Source organism: Felis catus, chromosome B2 (assembly GCF_018350175.1).
Source record: "Felis catus isolate Fca126 chromosome B2, F.catus_Fca126_mat1.0, whole genome shotgun sequence".
Taxonomy (NCBI): domain Eukaryota; kingdom Metazoa; phylum Chordata; class Mammalia; order Carnivora; family Felidae; genus Felis; species Felis catus.
Window position 1 is genome coordinate 22,801,017 of NC_058372.1, and position 12,561 is coordinate 22,813,577.

Genomic DNA, 12,561 nt, shown 5'->3' on the forward strand with positions numbered 1-12,561 from the left:
TGAACCTAAAATAAACTCGATGTTATTGTTATAATATCCAGAATTTACAAATTTTTAACATTTGCTAAAATGAGTAGTGTTCTTCCAGTTTACTTGCATAACTTCTTTGGCTTCTTCTGGCTGGGTAACTGAAACAGAAATGTGTTGATGTGTTATGACCAAAACACCGCTACCTCTGGGAACACAGTGCATCCTCACCTACAGGTACACAACTCACCACCTTCTTGTCAATGTTGTCCATTCCCAGGGAAAGGTAAAGAGAATAAGTGGAAACAAACAAACAAATAAGTCCCAACCCAGCAGTGCTACCATAGTGTCACACTGCCATGACCCCAAAGGTCCTGTGGTCACGCACTGGAGGTCAGCCTAAGCTAGGAAGCAGGTCATACGTTGTCCCTTGACTTTCTCTTCCTTTCAGAAAGCTTATTGGAATGGACACTTCATATTGGGGACAGTGACAGTTGTAGAGCTATGCCTCCTGCATGCTCCATTTTAGGGAGAGGTATTGGAATGGTACAGGCATGTGTTGTCTGCAGCGTGAGCTTTGGGACCAAGCATGACTAGTCACAGCTTCCTTAGTGCACGCTGGACACGTGCGTGTGGAGCAGCCATTTGGCAGAAGGAGCAGCCATTTGGCAGCATTGGTGAAGGAGCTCTCCCCAGCCTCGCCAACTGGCTCAGGAGTACAGAGCAGGGAGGGGACAGGTGGCAGGGGGCTGGAGGGAGAGGCAGGCACTGCAGTGGGAAGACTATGGCCTTCATAGGCAGGTATCTCTTAGTTTGAACCATGGCTCTGCTACTTTCTAGAGGTGTGACTGGCACAGTGAATTCCATGGCTTTTTTTGAGCACTTCCTTCTTTTTCTGGCACTACAGGATACTTCAGGCTCATCTTATGTATTTCCTGCCGCAGTCCTAGAATCTGTCATCTCTCCAAGGAGCCTGTAAGCTTGCATTCAAGCTTTGTTGGTCAGGACCAGGGCAGCCTTTAGTCTAGGGATCCTTTTCCCCCAACACTGAGGGATTACCCTTCTGACTACCATCGCCATGGTTTTCCTCCTCTGGCTGGTGGGAACACAAACCATTCCCTGCCCTGTAGGACCTCAGAGATTGTTCTGTCTGTTCCTTTCCTGTGGTTCTTTCCTCAGTTGCTGGTAGCTTCCTCACACCAAGTGCTGAGCAGTACCTGCTGAGGACCAAAGGGAAAGCCTCTGCAGACCCCCAAAGCTCACTCTCTGGGAAGCTCAGCTCCCTCTTGGACTCTACCTAGAGAATTCCAGCTGCCTTGGCCTCTGATTCCCTAACTCTGTCTCTTGAGAGTAGAGACTCCTGGGCTCTGGCTGGGTCCTCTTACCTGGGTTGTGGCATCGGACCCCCCTCCAGCAGCAAGCTGGGAGGACTGTAGGGCCTACCCTGGTGTTTCCCCTCAGGGACTCCGTACTACCTTGGGTCCAATGTCTGCAAACCACTGTTTTGTATATTATGTCTAGATTTTTAGTCTTCTGAGTTGGGAAGGTAAATTCACTCTCTGTTACCCTATCTTGGCCTGAGCCGAAGTTCTGAAGTTCACTATACATAAAGGGTCCCATTTAGAACCATTTGTGATTGACTTTCCTGGGATACTCAATAGTGTTATCACAGTGATGTGCAGTGAGTCACCTCCTTGACAAGTGAGGAACACAGCTTGGGCCACATGGCATCATATGAGCAAGGCGAACCTGTCTACGTCACATATGAGGGTGCTGGAGGTGTCAAACCTAACTAGTATGAAGCTGGGAGGCTGAGAAAGCCAAAATGCCTTCCCGCACAGCTACAGGATGATCAGACAGCTGCTGGGGAGAGGGCTGCCTCACCAGGCACACCTCAGGAGCCAAGGGCCTGTGTCAGCCAGCAATGACCAAGGATTTTAAATGAAAACAGCCCACCTGAGTGATGTGCACATGTCAAAGCAGCTTTAATAGCCCACAGGAGAACAGCTGATTTCATACGATTTTCCCTTCATCCTAGGCAAGCTGAGAAGTGCTGGTTAATATGAGCACTCACCAATAGCTGAGAAACTCACTCAGCTAACAAGGGAAGACGGTGGAAAATCATGGCTGAAAATGCCCCCCTGGGGCTCTACTCGGGAGTCTTCCCTACATCTCAACTATATCAGAGGGAGTGACACATTGCATGTGTGTGCACACACACACACACACGCACGCGCACGCGCACAGTATACATCCTTATGGAACATAAATAGGAAACCATCATTTTCTTCTGGGTCTCAATTCCATTGCCTTCAGGCCTTAGCAGCCTTATTCCCAAAATTGTGAAACAGGTGTTAATGACTTGCAAACAAATTTTTAAAATTTAGGAGACTTCCACCAAAGGAAAGAATATGTTTCAGATGTAAGTGTGTCATTCACTGTCAATCAGAAATACTGCAAAGGGAATTTTCTTTTCATGGTGCACATTGGCCTCCCCCAAATGGTAGATCTACCTGTAACTTGCAACCCAGAACCACCGACTCCTCTCTACGCCAGTTAATGCGACCACATTTTCTGTCCTCCTTCAACCAGGGGCGGGGAAGTAGCACCTAGAGTAGAAAAGCTGCCAAGGAGCAGCACCCAAAGTTCAGTTTTGGCAACTGTTTGTTGCAGAACTTTTGCATTCAGTGGGCGCACCATGATCTCTGCTAAGTTACACTGAAGTACTTCAAATGGTGTCCCCTTGTTTCACCCTATTCCCTTCAGGATAACTGCCTGGGGTCCTGCCTGTGAATTCCTGTGTCCTGGCAGACCAAGGGACAAGCTGAAGCTAACTGACCATGTAGGAATCTACTGAGAAATGACCGAGGCTGGCTAGCAGAGCTCCTCTGATCTCAAATACAGATAGAGTGAAATTAGGCCAAAAAAAAAAAAAAAAAAGCCAAAGAAGGACAGAATCAATCTGAATATAGATATATAGATTTAGGCTTGAACCATAAGGAAATTCCATATTCCTGGGCCAATCTAAGGAATGGAAGTTTCTAACAAAACACGGGTGGTATTTTCCACAATGACTGCTTGTTAGTTAGAAGACCATGTACAAAACCTTTCTGCCCGGGCATTTTGCCACCACACCAGACTGTTCACTGCTCTGCAAACACACCGTAAACTTCCAGGCTTGTGAGTTTTCATTCTACCCACAACATCGTCCCCATGTGCTGCACGTGGTGAATTCTTGCACATTCTTTAAGGTTTAACTCAAATGTCACCTTCCTTGTTAGGCATATATCCTGACAATATCCTGACAATAAGGAATTAATAACCAATGCATTCCTTCTCTGTGCTGCACAGTGCTTAATGCATCCCTTAATTAGAGCAGGTATCCTCTGCACCGCGATTACCCAAAAAATGTTTGCCTTCTGCTTTGGAATGTGGGGCACTTGAGGGCAGGGACTGAGCCTTGTTCATCTCTGGGGCCCCCTGAGCCTAAAAAAGTGCCTGGGACATGGCGGGGCCTGTGTGAGATGTGCACTGGGAGGCTGGGTGCACGAAAGCAGGGAAATGAGCTCCTGTACAGGAAAAGTACAGTACTTCAGGATCTTCATGGTGGATTTACACATGCGCTCTCATTTGCCCTTTTCTACCTCGGGAAGTGGGGGAGGTGCTCCTCACCATCTACTCCTAAGGAAGACATTTGTGTTTCGAAAGGTCTCATGAGCAGGAAATGCCTGGATTAGACCTAAAAAGACCGAGGTTCTAGTCTTGACTATCCTGCAGAATGTTCTGTGTGACTTTGAGCACGTCTGTGCGCCTGGGTTGGAGGAGATGATCTCAATGGTCTGTAATCTGACCATAAGCAGCTAAGCCTCCTGTAAGGTCATACATGTGGAGGAGGTGAAACCAGTACTGGCATCAAGGTTTTCTGATTCTTAATGTGTTGTCAGAGGTCCTGGCGCTGTTTTAGAGCGAACTTCTGACTTCGCTTCACTCTCAGATGCTGAATTTGTTTTTCAAATCCATGTACTATTGGAATAATGGCTGTTCCCCAACTGTTAATGAGAAGCTGCTTTTAGGAGTGAAACCCATGTTGCCAGCACTGCGTGGGGTCGGCCCACGCTGCTAGCCACAGACGGGTCCACGGGAGACCACGCAGACACATTAGTTTCTTTCAGCAAATATGGCAACAGGGCAATGATATCAAGCATGTCCCTAATAAAAGAAAGCGGGAAAGGACACACAAAGGAATAAAAGTGAATAAGAACAAGCACTTACAAGGTCCTGGGCTAATTGTGCCTTTGTTAAAGCAGAACATCTTGGTTCGTCAAGGCACTTTGGAGAAAGCAAGGCTGTATCTGCTGAGTCCTTATTACAGGCTTCCTGACTGCAGTGATGGAAACAATGGGAGCTTCATAAATGGATGGAAAGACTGCCATTTCCCCCACTGCCTCAAAGTCTCACAAAAGCTCTAACTACTTTTCCGATCATTTGTCCAGCAACATCTGGCAAATCTCAAGGCTGAAGAAGTAGTAAGAGAATGAATAGTGCAAGAGTGATGGCGGGAGTATGCTGAATGCAGTTCTCAGTCGTAAACAATAAGGAACCACACAGGGAAGGTAAAAGGTGGCCAGTATTAGCAAATAGCTTCCTTACTACAAAAGCATAGTAGCCAAAGCTCTCATTCAAAGGCAAGTTAAATATGGTCTTCCTTGTTGGAAACCCAACAGTTGACAGAGCTATGGGTTTAAAAGAGCTGCCTCACTGGCTACTCTCAGGGCTCATTCATGGCAGGTAAGCAGCACAGGCTGTCAGCCATGCCCAGTGACCTGCAAGGCTCTTGGAAGTGGAATGGGGGGAGGGTATCTGAACTAATGGGGGCAGCACTGGCCACATTTAATTCAAGAGCTATTGCCCTTGAATTAAGGGATGTGCAAGGGATGTGACAGTGACCCAGACACAGCCCCTGCCCTTGGAAAGCTTGCCATCTAATGGAGGGAGGAAGATAATCCTGTCACTGTTGCATAGGGAAGGCTAAGATAATGATCATCAACAAGGAATCAATTGCAAAGTGTGAATGAGGTTCAGAGGAGGGAGAGAGCACAAGATACTGGGAAATAAGCATTCAAGATGGTTAGTGAAAGGCAAGAAAGAGCTCAACAGGCAGAGAGGGGTTGATGCAGAATGACAGTCATGAGCAACAGGTGAGGTGCTCGCCCGTGTTTAAGCAGGAACAATCCCAGGGATGGAGCAGAGGCTACATAAGTAGGAAAACAAAAGGAAATAACACTGAGAATATGACGGTGCTATGCTTTGAATGTCTGTATCATATGTTGTAATATCAACCCCAATGTGACGGTATCTGGAGGTGGGGCCTTTGGGAGGTTAGATTAGGGTTACATGAGGTCATGAGGGTGGAGCTGCCATGATGAGATTAGTGCCCCTATAAGGAAATAAGGGGATGAGACTCTCTCTCTCTCTGCCATGTGAGGAAGCCAGGAACAGAGCCCTCACCAGAACACAACCATAATGGCATTCTGATTTGGACTTTGAGTTTCCAGAACCGTGAGAAATAAAAGTCTGTTGTTTCAGCCTTGAGTCTATGGTATTCTTCTTAGAGCAACACAAGCTGACTAAGCTAGGTGGGCTCGAAAGGGCCCTAGGCATTAGAATAAGCCACTTGGTTTTGGTAGAGACACTGGAGAACCACCATGCATTTCTTAGCAGGGAGGTTTCCAGGTCTGTCTTCTAGGAAGATTAGTTGGACAGCGATGTTTAGGATGAATTAGGAAGGTCAGGATACAGGCAAAGGGAAGCAAGTTGGAGGCTGCCGAAGTAGCAGCTGTAACAGAAGGTAACAAGAACGTGAGTGCCCTGAGCTGACAATCCAGGTGGAAGGAGGAAAAGGCAGGGATGAAAGTGAGCAGAGAAAGGAAGGCAGATGGGAGGAGGCGGGGACGGGGGGGGGGGGGTGTCCCAGGCCCAGGTGACGCAGAGAAGGCTGAAGCCATTTAGAAGGGTAAGAGGTCAGAAGGCCAAAATGAGCCCCATTTATGTATGTTCAACCCACGGTGCAGACAGCTGGAGATGTGGGGCTGAGGCTCTGCAGACAAGCCTGCTGTGGAAGCAGAGTGAGGAGCTGTCAGAAGAGGGTCACTACTGATGCTGGAGGAGTGGGTAAGCAGGAGGGAGAGAAGCCTCACATCAGGGGATGGCAGAAGAGGAATCAGAAACTGGAGAGCCAGCCAAAGCAGCAGGGGTGCTGTGTGAGTCTGGCCAGCACACCCAGAAGGCAGCAGAGGAACTTATGAAAGAGGGGTTCCCGGGGCGCCCGGGTGGCTCAGCTGGTTAAGCGTCTGACTCTTGGTTTAGGCTCAGGTCATGATCTTGCGGTTTCATGAGTTCGAGCCCTGTGCCGGGCTCTGTGCCAACAGTGCAGAACCTGCTTGGGATTCTCTCTCCCTGTCTCTCTGTCCCTCCCTCACTTGTGCAGTCTCTCTCAAAACAAACTAACTAACTAACTAAAAAAAAAAAGAGGGGTTCCCTAAACATACTTCCCTGTTCTTATCCCAAGTGATGCCTTTGGCCTAGATGGGGAGAGATTACATAAAAACCAAGGGAAGCCACAAGGAGAGTAGCAGAGGGAGGGAGATTCCCCAGTTTTTAAAGACTAAGACCCTTGGCACTTCCATTCTCACAGGACTGAAACAACTCCTGCTCTTCCTACCTGCCAGGCCCAGCTACATCAACCCTTAACTTCTCTGGTGGACCAAGGTTTCCTGGCATCCAAGGGCCACTTTAAGGGCATTTATCACATAGATGGGCAGGATTATTTGGTGATTTTTTTCAAAAGTTGAAGAAACGCTGGCTAACAAAACTGAAACTATTTTTAAAGTAAATATTATTTTTGGCTGCTGTCAGCACGAACCCTCTCAGCAAGGTACCTGCTTAGTGCAGGGATGGTGAGCCCGTGCCACAGCCCCCTCTCTGGTGTCTGTGTTCACGAGCGGGAATTCACAGCCACAAACCCTGGGGTCCCTGCCACAGTGCATGCCATGGCTCTGCCATGCTGCTCACTAAGCCCCTCCGTTCCCTCGATGTATGCTGGGGACAGCAAGCTGACACACGGGGAGCATTATAGGAAGTGATGCTCTGAGAAATTATCTGCCACAGAGTCTCAGAAATGTTAACTATAACCATTACCCTGATTGTTAATAGTACTCTTTATTTCTACCAGAATAAAAATCCTGAAGACCAATTACTGTGGCTTGGCCCAAGGGCAAGTGTTTGGAAGCTTTGTTAGCGGCAGGCATGGGGATCAATCCACAGGTCACTGTGAATTTCCTCATTGGAAACTATCTCCGGATCAGTCAGATCTTAAATCCATGAGCAGAAAACAGTCAGGAACTAGAAGGTTAAATGTGTCTGATTCAGGAGGAAGAAGACAGTGGGCCGATTCCTAATCTATCCTTTGATTGCCTTTCTTTCTACAAAGTACTTCCTATAGTAGCATTTGGATGTAGTTAGCAACTCTGGCCTTCAGTGCTTCCAGATTTCCTTTTCCCATGACTACAGAGAAAGAAACACAGGGAAAGATGTAAACTTTTAGATAAGAAGCCATTTGCACTGCAGTTCCTTTCTGATTTTGTTTTTAATGAATTCTATTATCCTACCTTCAGAGTTAAAAAGTGTAATATTTCAGTGACAGGTTCAGGCTATTCAAAATGCTGAATATGTCTCTATGATTTTGTTAAGTGTTTGAAATCACAGAAAGGCTTTCTGCCAGCATGCTCCCTGTCACCAGGAAATCCTTCTACCTGAACTCTTACTTCAAAACTCATGAAGCTAATGAATCAAATTCCATTTCTACGAAGTGCAAAAGCAGAAAAAACTCCCCTACAGTGACTGAAGTTAGAGTGGCTGTCTCGGAGGGGAGGGGTGAGTAGTGGGAAGGGACAGGAGGGAACTTTCTAGGGTGATGGAAATGTCCTATGTTTTATTTTCGATGGTAGATACATGGTATATACAACTGCCAAAACTCAAAGATGTGAACAATTAAGATTAGTTCATTTTGTAGGATATAAATTATATCTCAATAAAAATTTTGACATAAGTGAACAAAAATTCTTTGCAAGAACCCTTTTCTTTAAAAACTGGCCCCAGGACAGAGCAGGGAAGTACAGTACCCACGGTTCTCTCCCACTGTCATTCTTTCTTGGGGCGGGGGGGGGGGCTTGTGTGCACACAGGACACAAGAAGCATGTGGTCAATGCTCTGCCAGGGCTTGCCAGCGTGTCGCCCCGGCATTTGAGTGCAGTTTCTTTCTTGGATAGAAGCCCCTTCCTTCTGGTCAGGTCGTGGTGGATCAGTAATGAAAGTAAGTACTCTTTCCAATCTACAGCATGCCTGGAATAATCATTAAATAATGGACGTCACTTCATGGCTTGAGTTTGAGGGGACAGATACAAGAGAAAGCTACCCAGTATTTCATCCACCTGCCCCATCCACACCATCCTCCTCCTCACCCTGGACCCCGCCCCTGCGTGGGGAGGAACATCAGTGGCCCCAGCAGGAAGCTGACACACTCATGGAGCAGAACTGCCCTTCACAGTATACGCAACCAAGAGCGTGTGGTGCCTGCACTGTCACTCAGCAGAGGACTTTGTGTCAGCAGCTCGCTCTGCTTTTCCTCTGAGCATGTTAAGTTGGAATATATGGATCTTCGAATACTTAACGCTGCAGACTTAAAAAAAGTGATAATTTCACGTTTTGAAAATTTCAGAGTTTTGACACATCTGCTATGTTTACTATATGGTTTATTTGACCAGATTGTAACTTGCACAAACTTTTACAACTCTTGAGTGAAACTGCTACAATTCTGGTCACTTCTTCATCATTTTTTAAAAAAATTGTTTGAATGTTTATTTATTTTTGAGAGGGAAAGAGAGAGAGGGAGAGGGAGAGGGGGAGAGAGAGAGAGAGAGAGAGAGAGAGAGAGAGAGAGAGAGAGAATAAGCGGGTGGGGGGGCAGAGAGAGAGGGAGACACAGAATCTGAAGCAGGCTCCAGGCTCTGAGCTGAGCTGTCAGCACAGAGCTCAACACGGGGCTTGAACTCACAGACTGCGAGATCATGACCTCAGCCGAAGTCAGAGCTCAACTGACTGAGCCCCTTAGGCTCCCCCACGTCTTCATCTCTAATGACAACATTTACCACTTGTGTGCCAATAGCATCAATATCTTCATTTGTTTGGAAAAACGCAAGAAGCTTATAGAGATCACTATGCCTGCCTTATGTTAATAACATTGATAAAAATGGCAATAACGATAACAGACAGCACATAAGTGTGTACATAAGCATTCCATATATATTAACTCATTTATTCGTTACAACAACTCTGAGGTAAGTTCCATTATCATCTGCATTTACAGAGAAGGAAACTATTTACCAGGATTCCATGATAATTACCAAAGCTGGGGCTGAATGGCTCCCAGTGCAAATAAGTTCAAAATTTTAGATATTCATTATCATACTTCCTATTTGTATGTTTCTTTTTTTGGCAGCTTTTGGGAAATCATCCGACTTGCAGACTGACCATCCATGCTCACATTATAAACCTGTGGACTATTACCATTTGCATGTTGATTTGATTTCTAGGATTCATATTATCCACCCCCCCCCTTTTTTTTGGACTTCAATGAGTCATTCTGAACCTAAGATCCAACCACTAAAGAAAAGGGCAAATTTAGTATATGTAAATATTAACTTGTAAATGAGACAAAAATACATTTGTAGATAGTTGAGAAGTAAACAAGACAGTCCTTGGAGTGTATGTTAAATATTTAATGCCCCTTATCACTATGATGTATTAAGAAAAAAAATCTGGCCGGTGTTAAAATTAAGAAAAACTAAACCCTCTAATCATCCCTATCAGTCATAGAAGGGAGAGCCCAGCACTGTGTTTCTCACTGAAGGGAGGTGACACAGGATTTCCCAGGGAAGGCTGCGGGTGGAGGGGAGGGAGGCAGCTGGGTCTGAGGCAGAATAGGGGGCACAGACAATGAAAGTGCAGCAGGTTTGGAGGGTCCTGAGAGAAAGGGAAGCCAGTGGTCCATGTCAGCATAGCACCTCCCAGGGGGTGGCAGGACCCCTGGGAGAGCTCAGGGATGCAGTGTGGACTCAACAGCAAAAGCCGAAGTTTCTGGAGTCCTGGGAAAGATCCTCATGCCCAGCTCTGCACAGAAGCAGAGAAGGACCTGTCTGCCTTCAAGAGATCCAGGCTTGGACACAGAACACATCACGGCTATGACCCGTGTGCTGTGGCTGCAGAGTGCTCCTTCCCAAATTTGCAAGGCCTTCAGGTGATATGGTGTATGTGTGTGGAAGAGGCAGGCGTGGTGGTGAGGTGGGGTAGAGGTAGGAGTAGGAGACTGATAAAATCATATTTTGACAAAGAAAGGAAGGTGTCATGTCTCATATCTAGAGCTGTGGGATAAAACATATACCTGCTATAGACCCATTAGTAAGAATACAATGGGAACCTGCAAAAATCTCAATTATCTTATATTTTACATTTCCTCTAAAATTGTCAACTGCCAACAGACCCACTAGTATGCCTGCCAGAGACCCCCAGGGATCCACGAAACTTACTTTACAAAGCAGTGTACTCGATCTTGAGCACCAGAGAGTGGGGACCTTTTAGCACCTAGCAGACAGGAAGCACACAACAAAAATGTGTTGAGCTGAACTGATGTTGTTTGATTAGAGTTAAATCCATGCCTTTAGAATCATAACCCAGGATGAAAACCTGCCACTGCAGGGGCCTACCGGAGGTTCATCATTCTTTGGAACCACAACATACAAGCCACAAGACCTGACAGCTACATTTGTTTTTAACAATTGTCTGATCTGATTAAATGGGAATTTAAAGGAAAATAATATGTCCCTATGTAATTTCCTTCCCTTCTTCCCTTCCTTCCTTTAAATTTTGCCTGTGGAAGTTTTCAAGCCTGAGAAGACCTCATTTCGTTTTGAGGCAGAAGGATGTAAAAAATCTTGAAAAACCAATATCTGTTAAACCAGACCAACAGGTATGAAAGTTCTGCCAAAGTCCAGCTCTGTAAAATTTTCTGGTGTTCCCAAGGGGCAACTGTGGGGACAGTGACAACCAGAGGGTACACAAGAAAGGAGCCCAGCCGGGCCTTCCTGAACCACCAGTCCCTTGCAGGACTCACCATGGGAGCCATCCAGCTTAGGCCTCCCACCTCTCATTATCTCAGTCCCCAGTCTCTGGGGACATGGCAGTATACTGAAGGAAAGGGAAAACCAAAACATTTGTCATCAAAAGTCTTAATTAAGTAAAATCCAAGGAACCAGAATCTTCAGACAAGCTTTATTTTGCTGTCTTATTTCACTTTTAGAAGATGGTAGACTGAGCATTTGTTTTTAAACAAATAAAAAGTCCTTAAATATGGCTTAGGGACAGTCCAACCTTAGCCCCAAATTCCTAGCCTTCTAAAATTTATTCATGAAATTAGTGAATTGCCTTTCCACAAGTTCTAGAAATATCTGTGATCGTAGCCCATCAGAAAAACATTTCAATTATCAAAGAAAGGTTAAAGCTAAATTTTATCTACTTACTAAGGCAGAAGGTACACACGTCACCATAGAAAGATAAATACGAACAGAAACTAAAAGGGTTTTCTGTATTAATTCTCATTCCAAAAAATATTGAACTAGTCAGAACATACTCTTCATAGAACATTCCAATTAATTAAGGTTGATCAAAATAGATGTCATTATCTCTGCAGGTACTGTCTCCTCAAAAAGCTTGCCACTTTTTTCAATATTAAAGAAAATACTACTGGAAATCTGGTTGAGCATGTATTTTGCTAAAAGAACACTTTAAAATATTTCTGAGATCACAATTAAAAAGCTTTATGCTTTTTAAACATAATTTCCAACAGGGAGAAAAATGTTCAAAGTTTTTTGTTGTTGATTTGCTTACTCTTTTATATTATTTATTTATTTTTGAGAGACAGAGAGAGACAGAGCACAAGCGGGGGAGGGGCAGAGAGAGAAGAGAGAGAGGGGAGACACAGAATCTGAAGCAGCTCCAGGCTCTGAGCTGTCAGCACGGAGCCCAATGTAGGGCTTGAACTCACAAACCGTGAAATCATGACCTGAGCTGAAATCGAACGCTTAACCGACAGAGCACCCCCAGGCACCACTGCTTACTCTTAACGAAAACACTTAAGAGGGATATGTACCATGAGCTTTCGAAAGTCCCAGATTTCGGGGTGCATTTTATAAGTTAGCACAAAATTCTAATTTGGCAAGATGTCAAGAACAACAATATAATAAAACAGAAGTCAGAGAAAGGCTACACTAGGTTAAGAAGTAGCCAGTATGAATCTGAAAATGGGATAAGAGCACACATATTACGAACTGCTTTATTTTATATTTGACAAGTCACATCTATTTCTCACCTCATTATTGCTCCCAAGATCTGTTTTAATATTTACTGTGCGTTAATAAAAATGAGTAACGAAGAGCGCTGCACTCAACCACATGCCACGAGTAACCGCTAAAGCGCAAAATA

At 45.3% G+C, this 12,561-nt stretch overlaps 1 protein-coding gene across 36 annotated transcripts in view; it reads right to left on the reverse strand.

Annotated features, from left to right (window-relative positions):
- The window catches only part of FARS2 (phenylalanyl-tRNA synthetase 2, mitochondrial), a 618,373-nt gene that overhangs the window by 143,176 nt on the left and 462,636 nt on the right, over nt 1-12,561 (reverse strand). The window lies entirely within an intron of this gene.